The 22414-nt window shown below is 44.1% G+C and overlaps 1 protein-coding gene across 1 annotated transcript in view; it reads right to left on the reverse strand.

Moving 5' to 3' along the window:
- The window catches only part of MICAL3 (microtubule associated monooxygenase, calponin and LIM domain containing 3), a 168421-nt gene that overhangs the window by 140972 nt on the left and 5035 nt on the right, over window positions 1-22414 (reverse strand). The window contains exon 2 of the mRNA XM_056508446.1: window positions 13950-14119. The gene's annotated coding sequence lies outside the window, so the exon portion shown is untranslated. The remainder of the gene's footprint in view (window positions 1-13949; window positions 14120-22414) is intronic.

The raw sequence follows: 22414 nt of genomic DNA on the forward strand, positions 1-22414 counted from the left end.
TTTTCTTGTGTAATAGTACCTTACTGCTCCATGGAAGCTACAGTTCCAAGGTGACTACCTCAAGATGAAGCTCACCTTACAACGGCAGAACTTAACACAGGTGAAAACAAGTCATCTTTTTATAGCAGAGAATGAAGGACAGTGCACAGCAGCCCCTGAAGTAAAACATTTGGGTTTGGCAATATTTCAGTTTGTGAACATGCACAATTTAAACTAGAGGCGTTCTGAGGAAGAAAAATACAAAGTAAACAAGTCATCTTTAACACAGTTTCAACCAGCCTTAGAGAACAGAAGATACAAAGGTATTTTCTTCAACCTAGACTTTCAGAAGATCACTAAACATTTTAATTCCTTCTACCCTAACACTCCAGCATTTCAGAAGACTGTTGCTTCAGTAACTATTTAAAAATAAACTCTCCAGAGAGCACACAGCAACTAAAAAACAAGCCACTCCAGACTGATGAGACATCTAGACAATGGTCCAGAAAAGGGCACATTAGCAGAAGAATTCTCCTAAGGAGGAAGCAAACATCTCAAGTGACACTCAGCAAGCAATTTAGCTGGTTTAGATCACAGCTGATACTATACCATTTCTAAATTAGCATTAACCAATTCCTCTCCAAGAGGAGAACACAGTAAACTGCACAGCTAACCCAGCCCACAAGGCAGGTCCTGGACACATTTCTTGGTCCTACTGGCTCATGGCTATTGCTACCAAAATGTGTAAGCAGCCCTACTGTCCCTGAAAAGTCTAGAGTAGGTTTACATCCTCTTTATAAGCAGCAAGACAAATGACACCAGATCTGGAAGAAACCTGAAGTACCTGGAGAGAGGCACTGGCTTTCCCAGGCTCACCAGGGAAACTAGACACAAAGGCTAACTGCAAACCAGTCTTCCTTTACAAGCAACACAGGAGGCACAGCTCTAGAGAGTTCTGAATGGGAACCTTGCCTAATTAATGAATTAGTGATTTAGTGTAGCAAAGTGAATCATCAAAAGCATGGTGCATTCTCCAAAGATGTTTACCCTTCCTGACACAGAAAAAACCATATTAGACTTGCTCAAATGGAGCAGAAGCAGAACTCTGTTTATACCAGATGGAGTACCATACACCATGCACACAGACTGTTATTAAAAAATTACTTTCTGCCACAAAACAACCCAATAAAAAAAACAAACTAGCGAAACATTTTTAGATCTGACTGTTTAAAGCAAGACTCCCAGACAAACACCTGCTCCCATTCCTCATTTCTGTGCACATTACCACAGAACAGAGGACTACTGTCCTTCCCTTCATTCCTTCAGTCACATAACCATGATGCTGGAAGTGCTGGAAGACATAAGATAAAGAAAAACCTGTCCCATGGATATCACAGATGGATATCAATTGGGTTTGTGCTCTTTAACTGGGTTAGAATCAAACTCACCTCCTGCTTGTCTTCAGACTCAATTCTTTAATGAGCCCAGAAAAACATCTAAGTGTTAAATGGTATAAATCACTGTAAGCTGCAGCATCTCACAAAATAGAGCAGAGTTTATATTGTCCTGTACACCCAACCCAACAAGACTTCTTAATAGTTCTTAATAGAGTAAGTCTACACAGCATATTTAGAAACACCAAGAAGAAAGCAAAAAGGGGCTCCCAACCATTCTGTTCAATCAGGGCAGTTCCATCAGGGTCATAAAGAGACAGAAATATTAGATAGTACACAGTCACAAGCATTTTTATTTGTATGGCAGAGATATGATCCCACAAAAATGTTGCTGTTCTGCCTCCACTTCCAGTGAGAGCTCTCCCCACAGAATCAGAGTAAAGATCTCAGTAACCTAAACAGAGGTCACTGTAAAAGTTATGCTATCCATTGTCACCTTAGTTCAAAAGTTGCTTAGAAGACTAGGAGATTATACACCAAGATTTCATCAGACACACCACCCAAAGTTCATTCCAAAGCATCTTAAAGTGATGAAAATAAAAGATGTAAAGTAAAGCTTGAAAGAGATTTATTAGAAGCCTTCAATGCACTCCAATGTCCTCTTCCCTCAGCCACATCAGCACCCAGCAAGCCTTGCCTAGCTTCAAAGCACAGCATTTTCAGAGGAGTTATTTCCAAACAGCAGGGCAGAGAGCAGTAATACAGAACAATTTTCCTGCTGACCAACGAGGAAGTTGATTCTGTAAATGGGCTATTTCCCAGATTTTAATTAAACTGTGCAACTGGAATCCTAATGTAGGCAAACACAGCAAAAGACCCATAAAGTAAGACAATTATTCCTGGGCTGAGGTTGGAGCACAGAAAATGGCAAGAATTTACCTTTGTTTTGTATCCTACAGTAACATTTGAGATCAGTCTAAACCAGAACTCAAAAATTTAATGCTTCAAAGCAAGCAGCATTACCAAGTGGGACTACCAGTCAAGTGCTCCACAGCATTTCACTCCAGATGACAGTAGATAAGAGTCAAGAAAATTAGCTTATGTCTGTAGCTGTACATCCCCACATAGGAATGATTTTCAGTAAAAGTGGTCATTGTTCTGGACAGTTGAATGTCAAGAAGAAATCCAGACAAAGCAAGGGCAGCCTAGACTAGTTTTAACCATGTGGCTAGACACAAAAGATCATATCTCAAAGACTCTGTGGAGAAAGAATGAAAAAGGTTAACATATAACAAGGATAAAGATCTAGGAAGAAAGAGATGACAGGCTGAGAGAGACAGGAATGTAGTAAAAAGGCTTTCCTCACAATTTCCATAGCTTTCTTCAGTGTCCCCTCTCAAAAATGAAAGGCAGTTTGTCATGTCGTCTATTGCAAAACAAGTTCAGAACAGTTGATCTCTATCAGAGCAATCAAGTTTTTGTTTTCAGTAAAAAAAAAAAAAAAAAAAAACTATGCTGCTAGTGCCCACCTTCAGTAGAAAAGTTAAGAACTCCCTCAGGAAGTGTGGGATGAAATGCATTCCTCTTTCCTGAAGCTGAAATAATTCTATTGTTAATTTACTGCTGTCTAGGAAAAGCAAGAAATTGCATTTCCTTTCCTAGTCTTACTGAATACTTTTGAATGGAGTAAATTTCAGTATCTAAAAAAAAAGCAAGAAAGAAAAACATCCTTCAGTTTCCCCTTGCTACCAAGGCAAATTATTGCTACTTGATTAAACTTGCAAAGCAGAAAAAAAGAGAGGTGCCAAAAGAGAGGCTGCCCACAGAGGTGAGCAACCTCTCCTATCTTAAATTGTCTCCCATATCTGGGCTCTCCATTTTCTATCACAAGTCACTCCACACACAAGAGTATCACCGTGCTCTTCAAACCCCAATACAACACAGGAAGATTGACAAGAGCCATGCCTGTTTACTGTTAACACAAAGAAACCAAATCAACTCATTAATCCATATTCCAATTACCTCAATGTTAGAAGGAATCTACAGGGACAGAAGTAATTCATTGAAACTGAACTCATGGTGTGCCCCACTCAGATGAAATCCAAATGTTTTCACAACATTCACAAACACCATCTATTGCAGATGTAGTTCCTTGGCATGTCTATGTTCCTGGGTTCTCCTGGATGCACTTTTCTCTTTCTCCCTCTCCCCTGTGCAATTACAACGTGAGATGCCATGCATCTGGGGGAGGGAGGAGTAGAAAAAGGAAGGAAAGGGTGGTGAGTTGATGTTCCTATGCCAGCTTACCTCTATCTCTATCTCCACTGTTTTGGGCTCCCCTCCTAGTAAACAAACAGTGCCTGCCTCTTGTATCTAATCACATCATTCCCAAATAGCAGCATGAACCCCAGCTCAGTATCACTGCTACTTTATTTCCATATCTCTAATTACAAGCAGCATCTCTGGAGCTGACACCTAGGCTACATCCTGCTACACTCTGCAAAGGTCAGGTCAGTTCTAGATGCCAATGCTGCTGGGACACCTATAAAAACACTTCAGAGCAAACACAGCTCCCCTGGGGAGCTCACATGAAATCCTCCTTCCTCGCACTGACCAGCGGGAACTGCTCCCTCCTCCCTTTTTGGATGGAAGATGAGATTATCCTTAGGATCTGCTGAGTAAAGCACGGCCAGGAAACCTCTCAGGGATCACATCCACACCAGGAGTATCTCAGCACCACAGCACCGAGGGAAAGCTGCACTTTGCACCTGTATTAACACCACACGTGTAAGAGCAGCCCCCAGAGCAGGTGTGTGCTTGGCTCCTGGGTGATGACCCTGCACACAGCAGGGGAGCCACAGCTACACAGCATTGATGGGGTTTCTTCTTACTCCAGCTTGTTAAGACACAGATTAACGGGCAGAGAAAAGATTCCTAAAATATCAGGCTCTAACAGCATGTACAGGCTCTGCTGTTGCTCTCCTGAGCTATTTCCAGTCACACAGACAAAGTGGAAGTTTCCTGCCTCTGCCAAGGACACACAGCAGCATGGACAGTTCTCCCTGAGTACTACTCCAAGATTACACCAGCAGAACAGCCCCTGTCTCTGCAAAGGAAAAAAAAACCCAAACCACCCTAATCCATTCATGGATTACCTAAATGACTGAGAAGTCATTTTGAAATCCTGCAAGAAAAGAAGAACACATCCAAGTAAGGACCAGTTCTGCCTCAGCTTTCTCCAACACTGCATTACCATGTGGGAAATGATAATTCACCTTCAGTCATGGCAAAGTAACAGTGCAGAGACTTTATCAAGAAACCTGCACCTGCAAAATAACTGAGATTTCTCATGTGAAGCATATTTGCAGGATATTTGAAACCCAGAGAGGCAAGAAAGCTTAGAATAAAATGTCATCCTGACCTCAGCCAGCTGTGTTTTGGTTTAGACCGGGAATATACAATTACATACTATTTACAGATCCTTTCTTAATGCACAGGATAGTCAGAAACAGGATTTGTATTCAAATTTATTGAATATTGAAACTGAGATACATGTAATTCAGGAGCAGCATAACTATTAGCCATTTCTTCTGCACAAATACTTAGAAGTAACTGGTAAAAGAAAAATATTTATGCCTGTTCTGTAACACTGAAGAGGAGTTCCCCATCCACTAATTTAATAAATACAGGATTACTAACAACACCAATTAGCTGTAAGGTGTGTCTTCCAACTGTAATTTAAGACATGAATGAATACAAGTCCAGCATACCTAGTTAAGCCATCTACTTAGACACAAGTATTTAAGCAAGCTGCAAGCTAATTACAAATATATCTGTTTTCTTAACTGTAGTGTGACTTTTGCAGCTGCAGATGAATGTCTGGTGGACTCTTGGCTGGTTTAAAAGGGCACTGCCAACTCCAATCTAACTTTAAATCTAGTTTTGTACCAGTAAGCTTTCACAGACTCTCAGGCCAGCAGAAATATTCCCATGATTGAAGAGCTTAATTCCCATGCAGTGAGTTATTTTTACTGAACACATCCCTGCAGTGCAACCAACCCAAACACAAGTACTGAAAATGTGACAGTGAGAAATAAATAGAATGTGTATGTTATAAGAAGTACAGAAAGAAATATTAGCCTAACCATTGGTAAGACTGGTATATTTTAAGCAAGTGCATAGCTATGCAAAGAAAATATTGTTTATTGCTCTTATTGCAAAGCTCAGTTACCTTGTATCTTTCAAAGTTCCTAGCTAAAAGGAGCCTCATGGATAATCAGTTTGTGTATATCCAGCTTGTCCACTGAGAGGCCATTTATTTGCTCAGCTTCCCCTAAGTCGATTGCACTAGCACAGACAAAGTTCATTTAAAGTGCAGAATAACCAAGAACGCCAATTTTGAGTCTAGCACTCAAAGATTTCCCATAGATTATTCATTTTGTTCAACTTCCAAAGTAGCACAACAGGACCAACAAAAGAAGCAGCATTTTTTGTCGTGTCAGACTTAACCCTAACTTCTGTGGAGATGGAGGGATCCTTTCCAGGTGCTCCAGAGCACTAACATTAAATGGATCACTGCACGAGGTAAGAAAGGATTCCTTCACAATACGGAATTAAGTCATTGCAGTGAATGGATAAGCAGGTTTTTATTATTATACAAGGAGAAAACCTATGTTTAGAAGCAGCTACCCCTGTTAAGTACTAAACACCCTCACACACATCTCAGGACAACAGCCCGCAGAGATTAAGAACGAACCATAACACAACAAACAAAGCACAAGTATTACAACCCCCGGCAGCGAGTTTATCCAGCAGGACAATAAAAAGGCCGAAGGCGAGACAAGCAGCAGCCGGTGCGGTTGGTGCCGTGCCTCCCGCAGGGCGCCGCAAGCCCCGTGCGGCGGAAGCGCCGGCAGCAGCCGTGACCTGACCGGCGGCAGCCGCGCCGCCCCGAGCCCCGCCGTGCCCTCGGCTCAGCCCGCCGAGCTCCGGCCCGGGTCCGCCCCGCTCCTGCCCGGCGCCGAGCCGTGTAATCGGGTCACGGAGCCGGCACGGCTGTGCCGGCCACGGCCGCTGCCCTCACGGCGCGCAGACCCCGCTCGCCGCGCGGTGCTGCGGCACGACCGGGGACTCTCCGCGCCTGCCCCACCTGCCGCCCCGCAGCCCTCCCGCCCCGCCGCGGGCACTTGCCTTCGCTTCACGCCGCTGCTCGGGGGCGGCGGAGCGGGGCTGCGGCTGCAGCCGGAGCCGGAGCGGAGCGGGACCGGCCCGTCCCTGCCCGCCGCGGGAGGGGCGGGTGAAGCGGCGGCGGCGCGCGCGCGCGCACCTTGGCAGCTCGCGCTGCCGCTGTCCCGCCCACCGCGCGGGCAGAGCCCCCTCCCCGCCCGTCCCTTCGGGCGGCGCACCGGGGAAAGGAGGGGCCGGCCACAAGTGGCGGCTCCACAGCCGCTGGGCACGCCGTGGAGAGCGGGGATAAGGGGAGGAGAGCGAAGACAACGGGAAAGTTAACAGCTGTGGGGGGAGAACGGGCAGCATCCCCCTAGCGGTTCTCCCTTCACAGCCCCTAAGCGCTCTCGCTCCCCCCCGCCCCCTGTGTCAGTGGTACGCTCCCAACGCTCGAATTGCAACAGGCCGGGCGGGGATTGGTGGAGATCAAAAAAAGGGGCGGGGCGAGGCTGACCGTTTAAAGGGCCCGCGGGCGGGGGGTGCGCGCCCCGGGAGCGCGCCGTGTGTCCCGGGGTACCCTGATGGAGCCGAGCGCGGCCACCGAAGGAACCGGCGGGAGGAAGGCGCCGAATAAATCAGATCTAGAAGAGGCCGCTTGTAAAGTCGTCATGGGAAAAGTCCGGCGATGTTTTTGGGTCGGGGATGGCCGGGGAGAAGCTCGCGGCGGTGATGGCAGCATCTCGTCCCGTTTGCACCCTGATGCGCTCGGGAACAGGCTGCTCGCCCCTGCGCTCGGGAAGATGAGCAGCGTCGCAGCAGGTGGATGCTGCTGCCATCATCCTTGTCTCCTGCTTGGGAGCCCCAAATATTGACTAATCCCTCAGGACTCAGCACCGAGGTGACAGTGCTGGTACTGGCTGGGCAGGTCAAGAAATCATTGAGGGGAACCCAGAAATGTCCTACCAAAGCCACAGCCTTCCAACCCTACCCTAATAGAGGTTTTGATCTCCATAGCACATTAAGATTTTGGCATGAAAAGCAGTCGGGTGTTGTAATAGCACACGATAAAACACCAAGCGGGTAGCATTCATAAGAGATGCATAAAATGAGTTAATGATATGGCTGAGCAAATTCTTACTACGGTGGCATATGACAAATATCAGCCAGAAGTGCACAATTCCCAATTCACTATCTGTATCCATGTCTGAGAACAGATGGAGGAAAGCCTTTAGCTGATCTAAACTTGGCTCAACCCACCCTGTTTACTGATGGAGTTTCCATGAACATAGAAATTAGAGCTACTGGTTGCAATCACTGGAGAGCCTCAGCCTGCTGATTCAGCTTTCGTGTTGGAAAATCCGGCAAGGACACCCGTCCTTACCTGAGCAGATGCACGAAGTCATGCCCATACAAGCACCAAAGGGTGACAAGAGCTCCAGACAGGAGATATTCCCCCTTGGAAGTCACTGAAGGTCACTGACAGAGCAGCTCTTTGCAGGGGAGGCAGCAGCTCCCATTATCTGTTCAAAACCAAGATTTGCATGTGTCCTCCCTTGCAAAGATGCAGGTTGGGGGTGTGTTAATTATTGAAAAATGAAAGCAGATGGAGGAGGGGATTTACATAAAGTGGTAGAGGAGATGTTTCAAAATGCTCTCCCGAGCCCCTACTCGAAGTGTTTGCAGTGATTACTGGCTGAGCACTCCGAACAGTCAGGAGGAGAGCTGGCAAGTTTAACAATAATCTTTGTAAAGTGCTAATAAGGACCCAAACAATTCCCATTAGGGAACTGAAGAGCCATCTGCACTCTAGCATGAGGCTGCCTATGGCATCCACAGCAAGACTTGTATGTCTTGGCTCGATATTTTGGAATCCAGCACCAGAGAGGCTTAGTCATATGACAGGGTTATTTGCATCATTATGCCTCTGGATTCCCAGAGAAGTTTTCACAATGCGCCGTAAGAGGAAGGGTTTAAAGGAGTAGAACTGAAGGAGAAACAAAGGACTGTGCTGCCTCTGCATGTCCCTTGTCACCCCGTGCACGTGGTGCGCAGAGTGGGAGGAGGGTGGCAGGCAGTATTGTACAGAACTTTAAATAAATAAAGCGCACTCACAAAAACTGCAACAGCAGTACAAAATGGGCTATTTTGCAACACAAAAGCAAGCTAAGACAGCTGAAATCCTGCATCGCAGCTTAGTTAGAAGCCTGGTGTTGCAGGCTGGTGATGCTCAAGGCGAGCCCAGCATCGTTATCTCCCCCGAGGATTTTACAGAACCGCTGGGCTGGGGAACAGTCACCTCGCCCTAGCCAGGCAGTGATTGACTGCCTATGAATTCCTGCCTGCGGGCACTGTAAAACTGGGTGTTGGCACTCCACAAGTGACCGCTAGTGAGCAGAGCAGCTGGGGAGGAAGCAGCTCCAAACCAACCCAGGGAAAAATATTGTGGTGCCAGAGCTTTTTAAAGGAGATGACCTGCTACCGCTCAAAATAAAGTCAGAGTATAGCATAATGCCCCATTTTCATAAGTCTATACAGAAAAATAAGACCTGAGTTTTTTATGTTTTCTAAGAGAAATTACTGAGGGCTCATAAGGCCCAGGTGTTGCTCCCAGTCAGACAAGGAGTATAACAAGGAAGGCAAGTTACAGAAGAAAATTCAATAAAGCTTTTGGTATCTCTATAAAATCAAAGCTATTTTCACAGTAAAAATAGCCAAGGAATCTTAAATTCTATTTTGACAGCCTTCCAAGGTTCAGGATTTGCCAGGTGCATGCTCCTGTGGGAATTTGTAATCTCTTTAAACCAAGAACAACAAATTCCACTGGAAGCATGCTGTCCCAAAGCAGAGTCCCCACATCTGGAAATAGGAAGTGAAAACACAGCAAGTGGATTTTCAAACAAGGAGGTGATCACCAAATTACAGCACTGGAAGGGATACTGAGAGGTCATGTAACTCCAGCCCTGTGAAAGCACCTCTGTCCCATCTGTTTTACCTCTTAAAGACCTCCCCAGTGCAGACACCACAGTCTATCCAGGAAAGATGTTCTTTTCTCATGATTCACTCTTTTTCTGCCTTTAGAAAATTTCCCCTAAATACTCAACCTTTTTACCAATGGATCTCCTTTTACCATAATTTACATGTACTTCTCATCCTACCCAATCGAGACAAAAAAAACCCAACATTTGCTCCTTTCACTCCTGCAACAGCCTTCTAGATGCATGAAGATTTCTTAAGTCACTTATCACATTCCTCAGAGGCTCTGTTGGTTCATGGTGTTCCCCTTTGGTGGCTCTCACTTTGATCCATGTCTTTCCTGAATTCTCCTGCTCTACCAGTACAATGCAGAATGGAAAGAGCACTGGTGTGTTCTGCAATCATCCCTCCTGTTTATACATTTTAATGTGACATTTACAGTAACAGAGGATTTTTTGTTTTTGTTTTTTGCTTCAATTTGTAAAAGTCAAGGCCACAACCTGAAACCAAACTGCCACTGAAGCCCCTGAGGTGCTCTCCATTAACAGGAACTCTTTTCTCCTGTGTACAAGTGTTTCTGTTAAAAGTCACTGTATTTGAATTGCCATCTGCTGTAAGCAACTGAATTGGGATATTGATGAGCTATAGTCTTGTTTTCTCATGCTCACACTTACTTGGACAGCTAAACCCACTTTTTTTACTGTAAAAGTAATCTGTATGCAAAAGAGCAGCTAAGAGCTTCCAAAAGAAGAACTGGTTTCAGAAGAAACTGAAGGACTAGTCTAGTCTACAGAGGTTTTAAAATTTGCTGCTTTCTGTCCATTTGTTCTGCAGCACTGACGCCCTAAGCAAGAACATAAATGTTCAATCTGGGGTTCATATGCAAGGCAGAAGTCACCAAGCACCCAGCATTCTCCTGATGCAAGGGATTATTCACTGCATAGGCATTTGAATAGCTGTGATATTTATGAAATGATGCATTCAACTCCCTGCACCACCTCTGAACACACATGCACACCCTAATCCAGACCAACGTTGTGTGCTGAGCTGGAAGCTGAGTTTCAAATTCATTGCTGGTGGTGTTTGGTTGCAAGAAAACAAATACAAGTCTAATTCACCTGAAAAAAAAACCCTCTCTCTTGGCTCACTAAGTAGAAACTTCTGTAGGTAAAAACTTCTGCAGGTAAAAAGGAAAATAAAAAGCCAGTCCATCAAAGCCAGAGAGTTTTGATCATGTAGATAAATGTTTCTAACCCTTCATGCTGAAAAAATAAGTGTTCTGATAGGAACAAATAAGGAAGGTTTCTCTGGGGCTACATGCAGATCTGCTGAGTGTTCAGTATAGACTTTAGCATTTGGAACTATTTTAAGAATAAGAGAGGCTCTGGGTCTGTGCATACACACTGCAGACAATTTCACTGCTCACAGATTTTGCCAAGCAGTAAAATATAAAGTTGTAGCTGGGTTTGCTGCCATGACTCAGGACCATGGGCATAAAAGAAGCTGATGAGAAACACACAACTTTCACTTCACTATACTGTAAAGCTTTAAGTAGAATTAACCCAAACCAAAGGCTACACAAGTGCAGAAAACTCCCTCCCAAAATGGTACATTATGCTAAGGGCTAGGAAGAGTAGCCCAGCTGAATTTCACTTCCTACTTTAGGAACAATAGTTCAAGTGTGTGAAGAGGTGTGAGATCATCTAAAGCAGTAAGACAAGTACTTGTCAAGGAAGAATATAAAGATATGCAAGAACATCATACCCTGATGAAGTACTATTAGACTGCTGCCCTACAATTAATACATGAATCAAAAAATACAAGTACAGCATTTCCTTGTACTCAGACAGTCCACAAGAAGGACCAAAGGGAATGGATTCAAATGTACCTTGGTGAAATGTAATGGCAATTCCTGCAAGGTCATCATTGAGACATTTTATTGGTTCTTCATCTAATTTGGGCTACACAAGTTCCCAACAAGAGCTGCCTGTAAAGCTGAGATTAGTTTACTCCACGTAGAATGCATCAAGATCTGAAAGCCATGTTTACTATTTGGAGTTTGGATTAAGGGAGAGCCTGAGCTATGCTTTCTAAGTTGTTTTTAAAGCAACAGCTTTTTACTCCTTTAAGGATGTGTACAGAGCAGCTCCCTTGTGGTGTAGTCTAGAATACCTAGCAGCCCCAGATCTCAAAGAGATTTGGAAGTTTCCTTCAAACTCTTAACCATGGTTAGGCTCTCTTTAGCAAAAGGCTGTGTTGTCCTGATTGAGAAGCCTATTGCTTTATTAGAATTACTGGAACTGTTCTTTGACAAGCAATAAAAAAGACTCTACCTATGTTCAATCCAAATTCATCACTGTTTAGAAAAGTATTAATAAAAAGGGAAAAGTAAATCAATGAAGTCACTTTATTGATCTTGAGAATGTGGAACTACTATTAATAAAACATGTTGATGTTGTTTTATGGATAGGTCAAATTCCTGGTAAGGGTGTGTTTGTCATTCTAATTTTTGTGCAGTTTCATCAACAAAGTATTTGCTATTGCAGTATTGTAGTTATTCATCTCCTGCTTTCCTCCCCCACAGCCAGAACATCTGCTAAACGTTTCTGAATCTGAGCTTGTTGGGATAGGGCCCGTTGCTTTTCCATATTTATGAACTGTGTGGTACACTGGCACTCATTCAGCAGCTGCTTCCCAAGGCTCATGCGCGAATGACATCAACTGCTGCGGGTTTGTGTGCAGGAGATCCACGTGTGCAGGGGTCACACAGGGGGCTGCAAATCCACTGGCCTCCAGAGCACTCAAACCCCCCTGCTGCCGAGGAACAGAGCTATCAACTAATGTTTGAGTGATGCAGGGCTGAGGAAGAGGAACCAGAGGCATTTATGGTGTCCCCTGGAATTGCAGTGAAGAGTAATGGGCTCAATTTGAATTGAAAGAGTTATATCTGACTCCAGAAATATACAGTAATATCATCAAAATATCCTGTAGTTCGGTCAAAGAGGCCAGCTAAAACAAAAGCTACTATGCTTGTGTTAGCTATAACAGGCAGGACAAAGCAGAACACAGGAGTGGTTCTAGGGCTGCAGAAAGTAGCCCATAATTAATTTCTGACTTCTGTTTTTGCTCTGTGGTAGCCCAGCCTGCCATGCCAGCACTGGCACAGGCACAGCTTTATGCTATTTACACACGGAGGGGAGTGTGCTGTGCCACTATTGTGCCCACACGTGACTCCCATCACACCAGCAGAAGCTGTGCTCACAGACTGCCCTTGTGTGCCCGGGCTCAGTGACCTGGCTGTCCCTGCCTGCCTTCCCAGCTGCTGTGCAGACACTGCCTGCCCAAAGTCGAGGGTGTAGGATGTTCAAACCTCATGAGAAACAACGGACCCTCATCTCCTCTCAGCTGTGAGAGCTCCAAGGATCATTTGTCTGCCCCAGTGCATGCCAGCAACAGACCACAAGCACAATCACAGCCTAATAGTCTTAATGAGATTAGAGCTAGAGATGCCCCAGTGCTGCTGTCTGATTAAGGAACAGAACAAGCACCAAATTATCTGAAGAAAAAGAAATCTCCTTTTCTTTCATGTGTGCAGGCTGCAGGTTGATCAGGATTTCAGATCTAAGGTATACAACCTTTGATTTATTTCCCTTATAATTGCTTTTTTTGCAAAGCATTACTTTCTTTACAAAGTGTATCCTTTTCACAGATGTCTAAGTTACACTAATATTTTTTCAAGACATGATTTAAAACTGATCATGACACTGCTCAGTAACATGACTACATTTATAGATGCCTATTGTTAGCCATGCTAGATTAATCTCACCCATGGCTACTGTCTGTATGCTTGACTATGACACCCATGTGCTACAGGGAAATGTGGTGGATCTTTGCCAGTATAATAATTCCTTTTATCAGCAGTTTATCTGGAGCATCTGTTTGTCTCATCAGAATGAAACTGCTTGTAACTCTATCCTTGTAACACAGAGCAAATACTCATTCTGCACCTGTTCAAGCACTTGATTTACTTACTGCTTAAAATCTTAATCTCAACAAAAACAAGTAAGTCATCTTGTACAACAAAGGCTGGAATCATGAATTAAATGGAAAAGCTGATATCGGACCATATCAGCTGGCTAAGCACAAAACCTGGTATTAAGGTAGGGATTGTGCAATGCTCATTGCGAACTCCAGATCTCATCGAGCCTCCTGCAAGAAACCTGCTGCTAATGGCAAGGCTGCAGCTCCTGCAGGAATTCATGCCTAGGACAAAAAAGCCAGTAGTAGTGCATTCACTATTTTGCATGAAGCCTAGAGCTAGCACAAAAGAAAATTCCTCCCCTTGGACACAAGAAACGCCGAGATTCACTAGCCAATGACAAACAATAACTAATATTTGCAGCAGAAGGCAGAGAGGCTGGCTGGGTCGGTACTCACAGAGCGAGGCTGCAGGAATGACCTTCTTCTCACATGAGTCAGCTCCTCCCCGACAGGTGCTCACAGCTCCAGGGGCAGACACCGCGGGCAGAGCCCCTCGCCGCTCCCCGTGCCCTGCCTCCACACCGCCTTCTCTTCGCAGGGCTCCCACCAGCGATTTTGCCTCTAGGCTGGCAAGGCAAAGCCAAAAATTAAAAGGAATGGGATCTGAGATGCAAATCTCCTTGTGTAAGCCTTTGCCAGAGCATCTCGCAGAGTCTCGGGGCGGCTGTGTGATGCTGGGTCTGGCTGCCAAGTCATCGCTGTTGCCACAGTAACGGAGCAGTGGTCCCCTGCGGCTCGCTAAGGGAGCGGCAATGGGAGCACCGAATGGATGCACTGCCTCCTCCTCCTTCCAGGATTCCTCTGACCTGGGTAATCCACCCATTTCTTTAAAAAGGCTCTTTTATACAGAAGGTGTTTCCCTCACACACCTCTCCTCCCACCCACGCAGCCCTACAGCACCTTAAATCGTGTTTCTGGGGCATAACCCCGAGGGAGCTGCCGGCTTCCCTGGGAAATACCACGGCTTTTGAAAAGAGGAGAAAAGAAACCTTGTTCTGGTGAATATCTGAACACGAGCACACGCTCACCAGCGTTTGAAGAAGCGCTGGGATGGGGTGATATGATCTGGTCTCTGTGAGCAGGTGAATGAGCAGTTGAGACAGCAAGAGGGGATTTCTCTGCCAAGTGTTTCTCTGCCAACACGACCGAGCACAAGTGTGTCTGTGAGGCCCTATTACAGCTACGGGGAAGCTCAGGGCTGGCAGAATTCCTTTGTTCCTGTCCCCTCAACTGAAAAGTCTTGGTGCTATCATTTCTGAGCCTGTTTTCAACTTATTTTTATTAACATAAACATTAGCAGTACTGTTTGGCAGGACAGTCCACCAGAGTGGAGACCTACAGACCCTGGGCTGTAGTCAGAAAAGCAGCCAAGGCTGCAGAAGCAGGCGTTATTTTGCTGGACAATGAACAATTCAGCTTTGTTTTGGAAAGCAACTCCTTGGATAGTTAAATAATACCACTTGTTTATGAGACAGACTATTTATCTCATCTTCTTTATAAAATGTTGCTAATGGTTCTTTGTTGCTTTCCTTATTATTCTCTCTTAAAGCCAAGTGCTTCTTTTAAGGTAATGGGTTTCCTCTCTCAGGATGCCAGTAACAAACACAGCTCTGTGTGCACGTAGGTGATGTGGACCAAAACACACACAAGTAAAACCCACACATTTAATTTCTTATTTTCCTGTCCTGCCTTTCAACTCAGGTTGTTTGGGCAATCTGTGACAGTGGCTCATCCTAGCTTGCTAGGTAGGGATAGGCCTCCAGATGCCAAAATCTAGATGTTAAAGATCCCATCATGACAAGGGGTTAAGTACCTTTTTGCTCCACTATAATCTACAGCAGCAGAGATGGGAGTTGTTAAGAACAGCAGTATCAGCCAGAGGGGCTAGAAAGAATTGGACTAGATTATAAAAGCTGTGAGCAGGCAAAAAAAATCTCATGTGTTAAAAGAAGTAAAAAATTCCAGTCTTTTTACTTATCTTTTCCTCTGCCTTCAGACTGAGTTTTCCAGCTTTCCTCCAGCATACTGTAAGGATTAGAATTTAAACTGATTTAGAAAAACCTTTCCATTTCTCCAATGTTTACAGGATTCTTAAATGTGGGACTGGGAGAACATCACCAAATACAGTGATGGCCGTGACAATGCCACTGGGCTTGGCAGTGCAGAATATCTCTGCAAAGTAAGAAAGTCCATCAAGGCCCAGCCTAAGGGTGTGAGGTTATTAAACATATGAAGGCATCTTATAGAAATTCGAGTTATCACAGGCATTTTATGCCTGTTTCTTCAGCAACCCTGAATGAGACCCTAAAATGAACATGCTCTGATGAAAGATCTGAGCTGCACACTTGGTCTCACATAGGAAAATATTGGTCAGTACATATAATTAAATAAATCTGTTTTGCTGACACTCCCTCCCCACCCCTTCCCTCAGCTATTTTTACGCTTGGCTTAGTGGAAAAGACTTGGTGCCTCTGGGTGTGAAGCATGAAGCCATTCAAAATGAAGCTGTCCCCTGCAGAAGACAATCCTGAGAAGGAATAATGCTGGGCTCTCAGGGAGTATGAAAGCAGCAGAGGAATGTAGGGGAGAGGAGGTGGCTGGGCTTAGCCTGCAGCACTAAGTCTTTTCCATTTGCAGCTTTTCTCCTCCTTGCAGTCAGAGCTATTTAATGGGATCACGAGGGCTGCTGTGCCATTACTTAGGGAAGAGGGTATAAAAATGACAGCAGATAATAAGCACCCATTTCTCAAGAGTTGCCTCATAAGGCTAATTGCACAAACAGAACGTTTTGGAGGCTAACGGGGTGGAAATGACATTCTGTCTGCTGGATCCAGACCAGTACACAGAGACTGCATCCCTGTGCCTGGGCACTTCAGGCCCAGCCAGAAACAAAAAGAGGGTTATCCCTAAATGTATGTGCCCACAGGAGGACACAGACTGGAGAAACCGAGCTGGAATGCTAAAGACACAGCACAGTCATTCTTCCTGATGATTAGGAGGCACCGGGGAGCAGAAACATTGAATGTTCCTTTGTCCATAAATGTCCAGACCACATTCCTGGTTCTGAAGTTCTCTCACAGAAAGGAAGGCTTTGTCTGCAGCAAGAGGACAGCAAGAAAGACTTAAAAAAAAACTGAAAAAAACCAATCCAAGCTTGGTGGACCAGGGCAGAAACACACCTTTAAGTGAGGCCTCAGTTCAGAGGAGGCATTCATGCTTCCCAGAGAAGAGGCTGGCTGATGGGAAGGGCAGAAACTGGACAGAGCTGTGTGTGGTCTCAGAGCAGGATAAAGGCAGGGAGTGTGTGTTTATGTGTGTAGGATGGGAGCTGTTGGTAGTGGGAGTGCAGTCCCTGCACGTGAATTATAGATGTCAAGGCTGAAAAAGTGCTTTCACTTTTTCTTTTTTTTTTTTCCTGTTCACCTTCTCTTTTTTGGCTGCTGGAGATTTGAAAATTTGAATCTTCTACTCATTGCACCAAAGGATCTAATGCAGTATATTTGCTCTAGTATCATCAGTCACTAATTAGACAATTCTGACTGAAAAAATACATGACAAGGTTGGTTCTCCCAAACATCCAGGTTCATTTTGCTCTTAATATCACTATCCGGATTTATTTTAAAACCACATTTAATTTTTTTTCTTACTCTGATCTATACTTAGGCTTGTTAGGAAGTATCTGTGCTGTTTTTCTATTTTTAAAATGTGTGCCTATGTTTGATCAGTTTTTGCTTGAGATTCTCTAATGCACTGCTGGTAGAATTAACTCACAACCAGTTCTCAAGGCTATTGGAAAGTTATCACCACATCAGAATATATTCTGTGCTAAATTATTTGGATATGCCAAGCTTTTTTTTCACAATATTTCCACACCTGATTTTCATGGAGATCCATGCTCCTGCCTGCTTATTTAAACTCCTATTAACTGCTGCTATGGTCATGCAGGTTATTGATGGGTTTCTGGAACGCTCAGCAACTCAGCAATTTTATAACTGCATTATAAATAATTCTATCAACTGTTCTTCTCCACATCTACTTCTCATTTATTAATGGGCTTTCTTTCTAGGCATTATTTTCTTATCTTTCATCACCATCAAATATATATATATATATATATATATATATATATATATATATATATACACACACTTGGGGGAGGAATGTAATTAGTTTTTCAGTCCTTGTGCCAAAACTTCCACTGACTTCAGTCAGAGATTTGCCTGATTCTAGCCTGTAGGAGCTGGTCCTATTTCTGTGCACCAGGAACAGGCTGAAGTGAGTGCACACAGGTGGGCAGTGCAGTCCCATGGGCATTTGAACCCAGAGGCACTGCAAGAGAAGCATGAGTGTGGGCTCATGTGTGCAGGGAATGGAAGGTGAAGCACATGGAAAGGAGCCAGGCAAAGTGATTGAGGATTCTGTCATAAAAGAACAGGGAAAACTGAAGATTTTGCATTATTAATTCATATGCAGCTTTGTTTGTTTGTTTGTTTGTGGGTTTGTTGTGTTTTAACTTTTCAAATAACAGACGAGTGGGTTTTCTCTTTCCCCCCTTTTCTGTCATCAGACAGCTGTGCAAATATTTTAGCATGTGATTGTGGAAGCACAACACTGCAAACTTCTGCATTGTGCCAAGAGAAAAGTACAGGAAAACAAAAGGCAAAAGCCTGGGGTAGATCTAGCTGCCAGGATCTTCTGTCCCCAGGGGAACCAGAGAGAGGAAAAGGCAGAGAAAAAAAGGAGAACTGTGATAGCTTTCACTGCTGACAGAGACAGTATCCCAGGTCAGAAGGAAACAGACTGGAGGGAAGGCAGCAAAGGTATCAGAGCAATTAACAGTCATAGAACCACGTCTTTTTCTTTTTTTTTTTTTTTGTTGGCTTTATCTGTATCACCAACTGCTTGTATTGTACCTGCCCTAAGAGCCTGAGTTCTCTGGTTGCAGGTAAATTGAAAACCCAACTTACACAGTGCAGTAAATCAGTCTTTTAATTTAGGAAGTCATACCTACGTGCCTGATTTGTGGTTACACTGGCCAGGCATAAATCAGGTCTTTTCCAGCAGCTTAAGGGGTTCATCAGCAAAGCAGAGATTCAGGCCAGACAACTGAAAACCCATTTCTTCACAAGTTCCCTCAGGAGTTTATGCTACATAAGTGTGGGCAGTGGGTGATAACACAAACCTAAATATGCCACAGCCAGGAATCAAGCTGACTGATTCTCTGCCAAAGAATCCTATTTTGTTACTGTAGGGGAATGAATTAATCCATTAAAAAAATCCATAAAAAAGCCATCACTTGCAACATTCTCAGTGGTTTTTGACACTCATTTCAGTGTTTCCTCTACATCACATGATAGCACATCTTCATCTCTCACTGTTTAAGTGAAAACAATAGGTCCCTGTGTAATGGTACTCCATCTCCCAGCCCATCCTGCTCATGAGAACTCAGAGGATCAAGACTCATTCCTGAAGCTGGTCATTATTCTGAGCCTTGAAACACAAAGCTGGGGATACTTCTCTTTTTTTTTTTTTTTTTAGACCTATAAAACTGCCAAAGTTACTCAAACAAACAAAAAAACTCTTGGCTGTACTGCATGTAATCTCCCATCCCAGGGAATTAAACAGGTGGTTATTAAAACTGTAATAACACCCACACTGGGAGAACATTTCAACCCTAAAGGAAGAAATTCTTCCTCCATCAAAGAGAACAGAATCATTTAATGGTTTCAGGAAGCCCTCATACTCCAGCTTCCTCTAACCATTTACATTCCACTTCCATTTAATTACCTAAATGATTAATTAACATCTATCAGTTAATGATTTGCACAGTGCTTCAAGTAAGTATAAATCTTTGGTAGGAATTGTTAATTAGGCTACTATTTATGTCACTGTTGTTGCCTTCTGGGCTCTTCCCATTCCTTTCCATATTCACTCTCATAGGCAGTGGTCAGTGCTACCTACCATGGCTGTTATTTCCAGCCCAAGTTATGGAGTCAGCACCACCATCCTCCTGGAGCTGTTTCAAGAATATGTAGCTTTTCTGGCATTGTCATGTGTACTTTTAAAGGACCTGAGTCCTCAGCCAAGACCTTGTAGCCTGTTATCCACTTTAATGCCATTTTTACCTCACAGACTCCAGCCTCACAGCACTTCTGCCCTGCCCAGTTTGCACAGTGGTGAGGATGGAGGCTCCCTTCACTCAGCATGACAGCAGAAAGCAAGGGTGGGTACAGCTCCTCCCTACAGGACACCAGTTTTCCAAACAAGCCCTGGAAATATCTGCAGTTCCATCCTTCCTTTAGGAAGCCTCAGCAGGGTTCTCCTGATGCCATAGGGGCTGAGCATGGATTCCAGCAGAGTCATGGTCAGTGTGGCCTCTGAGGGCAGAGCAGAGTCTGGATTTCTGGATTTCTGTCTGGAACAGAAATCCCACCCACCACCACATGACTCTCCCATGACTCTGGGCAGGCCATTTACAATTAGGTGTTCAGCTGGTGAATTTGGCTGTCTAGAGTTGCAGTTGCCTTGAGAGACCAAAGACATGACTTTAAAAACAAGGACAGATCCCTGCAATTGAAACCAGTTGTCTCTGCAGTTATTGTCTCTGCAGATCCTGTGAGATAAGCACACAAAATACCGCATTCCTTTTGTCTTCCTTTAACTGTCAGCCATACAAGTTCTGCTTTATAATTGAGCATCAAGTCAAGTTCTTTCCTTCTTACTCATAAGTAACCTTCAACGAGCCAAAACAGGCCACAGGAATGCCAAAAATATAACCCTTTGGAACTCGGTAAACAATTTTGTTGATACTGCTGAAAACGGAGCAGAATCATTTTTTCTGCATGCATTGGCTCTTCAGAGGTAATGAGAGCCCATTTCTTTGAGTCACTGAACTCAACCCTGAGTGCCAATGGGACTCTCATGATCCTTCCCTTATGTCCCAGTTTATTTTAACTCCTAGAGTCTCCAAAGTAAAAGACTCTTACAAGCATAGGACTTTCTAAGCAGAAAAGTCCATGGAGAGAAGGGAAAGAACCTCATAATCCCCTTTCCTTCTGTATCCTCACACTGAATGCAGCTATGGGTCTGTGGGGATTGTGAAACCTTGCTTTCTTCTAATCTTTATTGTCTTGGTCCCTAATAACTCTGCAAGTAGACTGCTAACAGCACAAGTTTTCCATGTAAATCCCACAGTGATGTCCAAGGATTTGCCCTGCTCAACTGCCCCTATCACAGTCCCCAGTGCTGAGAAATGATGGAATCTGCAGTAAGTCAGCACTGGAGGAGAAAAGAGAGAACAAAGTGGAGGAAGAAAAAATTGAGGACAACAAATGGAGAGTGCAGGAAAAAAAGATACAGAAGACAAATCAGAACAACTTAACATGGGTTAACTCCTTCATCTCTAAACCCCAGGAGAGCTAGTTCAAACACCAGAAAGGCAGCAAGCTTGCTCTGAAGACCTGCATGCACATGCAGATATGGAGACATTATACAGGCAGTATAGAGTTCAGAAAGGGGTAAATCTATCTGCTGCAGTGTGCATGTGCATCTTCCATGGTATGCAGCACCAACAGCTCTGGGAGTAGAAAATCACAAGCCAGGCCTTACATTATAACACAATAGGCTTCAAAACCATAAAATTTTGAGCTATAAATAAATAAATGAATGAATAAATAAATAAATAAATAGATTTTCAAACACAACAACAAAACAAAAAAAAAAACACAAACAGGACTACAAACCTCACAACCAAACCCCACAAAAAAAAAAAAAAAATTAAAAAAATAAAAAAAAACCCCAAAAAAACCCAAAAACCAGCAACAACAACAACAACAACAACCAAAACTCCAAACAAACAAACAAAAGCCCAAGCCAGGGCAGTGTGCACTCTTTTGCTGAAATCCAAAAGTGACAGAAGAAGGTGAGGATGAACAGAAGTGGTTGCTGAAGTTTGTTTGCCACCCCGTGGTACCCGTGCTGGAGAACTCACACAAACATGGAGTGTCCTGCACCCTTTGGCAGCTTTGTGCCCAGACTGAAGGCTTTCTCTGAGGGATGTAGACAAAGGACAAATCTGGAACAAACTGCAGCAGAAGCCTGATGAGCAAGTGCCTGACTGACCCCTAAAGAATGTAATGAGCAGCCTTGTGGAGAAGACTGGACAGAAGGGTGCAAAAAAGGGGCTTGATGTTTTCCCCCACTGAATCAAGATGGACACAGTGTATGGGTTTTGCTTCTCTTTGGCTCCAGTGACCCTGGGGAGAACAGGGGGATTGGTTTCAGCGCTCATTACCCCAGGCTCCTGCTGTTTCATGGAGATCAATGTATCATTTAATAGGGAGAGGCTTTTCAGCTCTCCGAGATTTTATCTGCTGATGGCTTCCATGATATTTATAGACATATCCATCAGCCTAACAGCAGGAAGCAATTCTCCAGGGGTCAAATTGGGTGGATTTCCCCTATTTAAAGTGCATTATGGATGCAGCTTTCTGTATAGGATTAACCACTTAACTCACTGAATCCTGAACATCATCAGCTATTGTTCACAAAAACTGATGATCTCCACGGCTTAGTTGTGGGATGGTTGACTTGTTTTCAGCCTCAATTATCTTTTCAAATAATAAGGTCCTTTGTTAACCTCTGACTTGCTGAGCACTGTGTAGGCAGCCTATTAAGTACTTCACAGTCCTCTTTTAACCCTATGATTCGGGCAGCTCTAGAGATTTAGTTCCATGATTGTCCTATTTCGGGCCGGTCTGAATCTTCGATTGCCACATGAATAGCAACACCAGAGAACCTGCTTTGATCACAGCAAGCTCAGGAAAATAAACCACAGTGGCTTGGAAGATCAAGGCTTATTA

The sequence above is a fragment of the Oenanthe melanoleuca genome, chromosome 1A, assembly GCF_029582105.1.
Source record: "Oenanthe melanoleuca isolate GR-GAL-2019-014 chromosome 1A, OMel1.0, whole genome shotgun sequence".
In the NCBI taxonomy this organism is placed as follows: Eukaryota; Metazoa; Chordata; class Aves; order Passeriformes; family Muscicapidae; genus Oenanthe; species Oenanthe melanoleuca.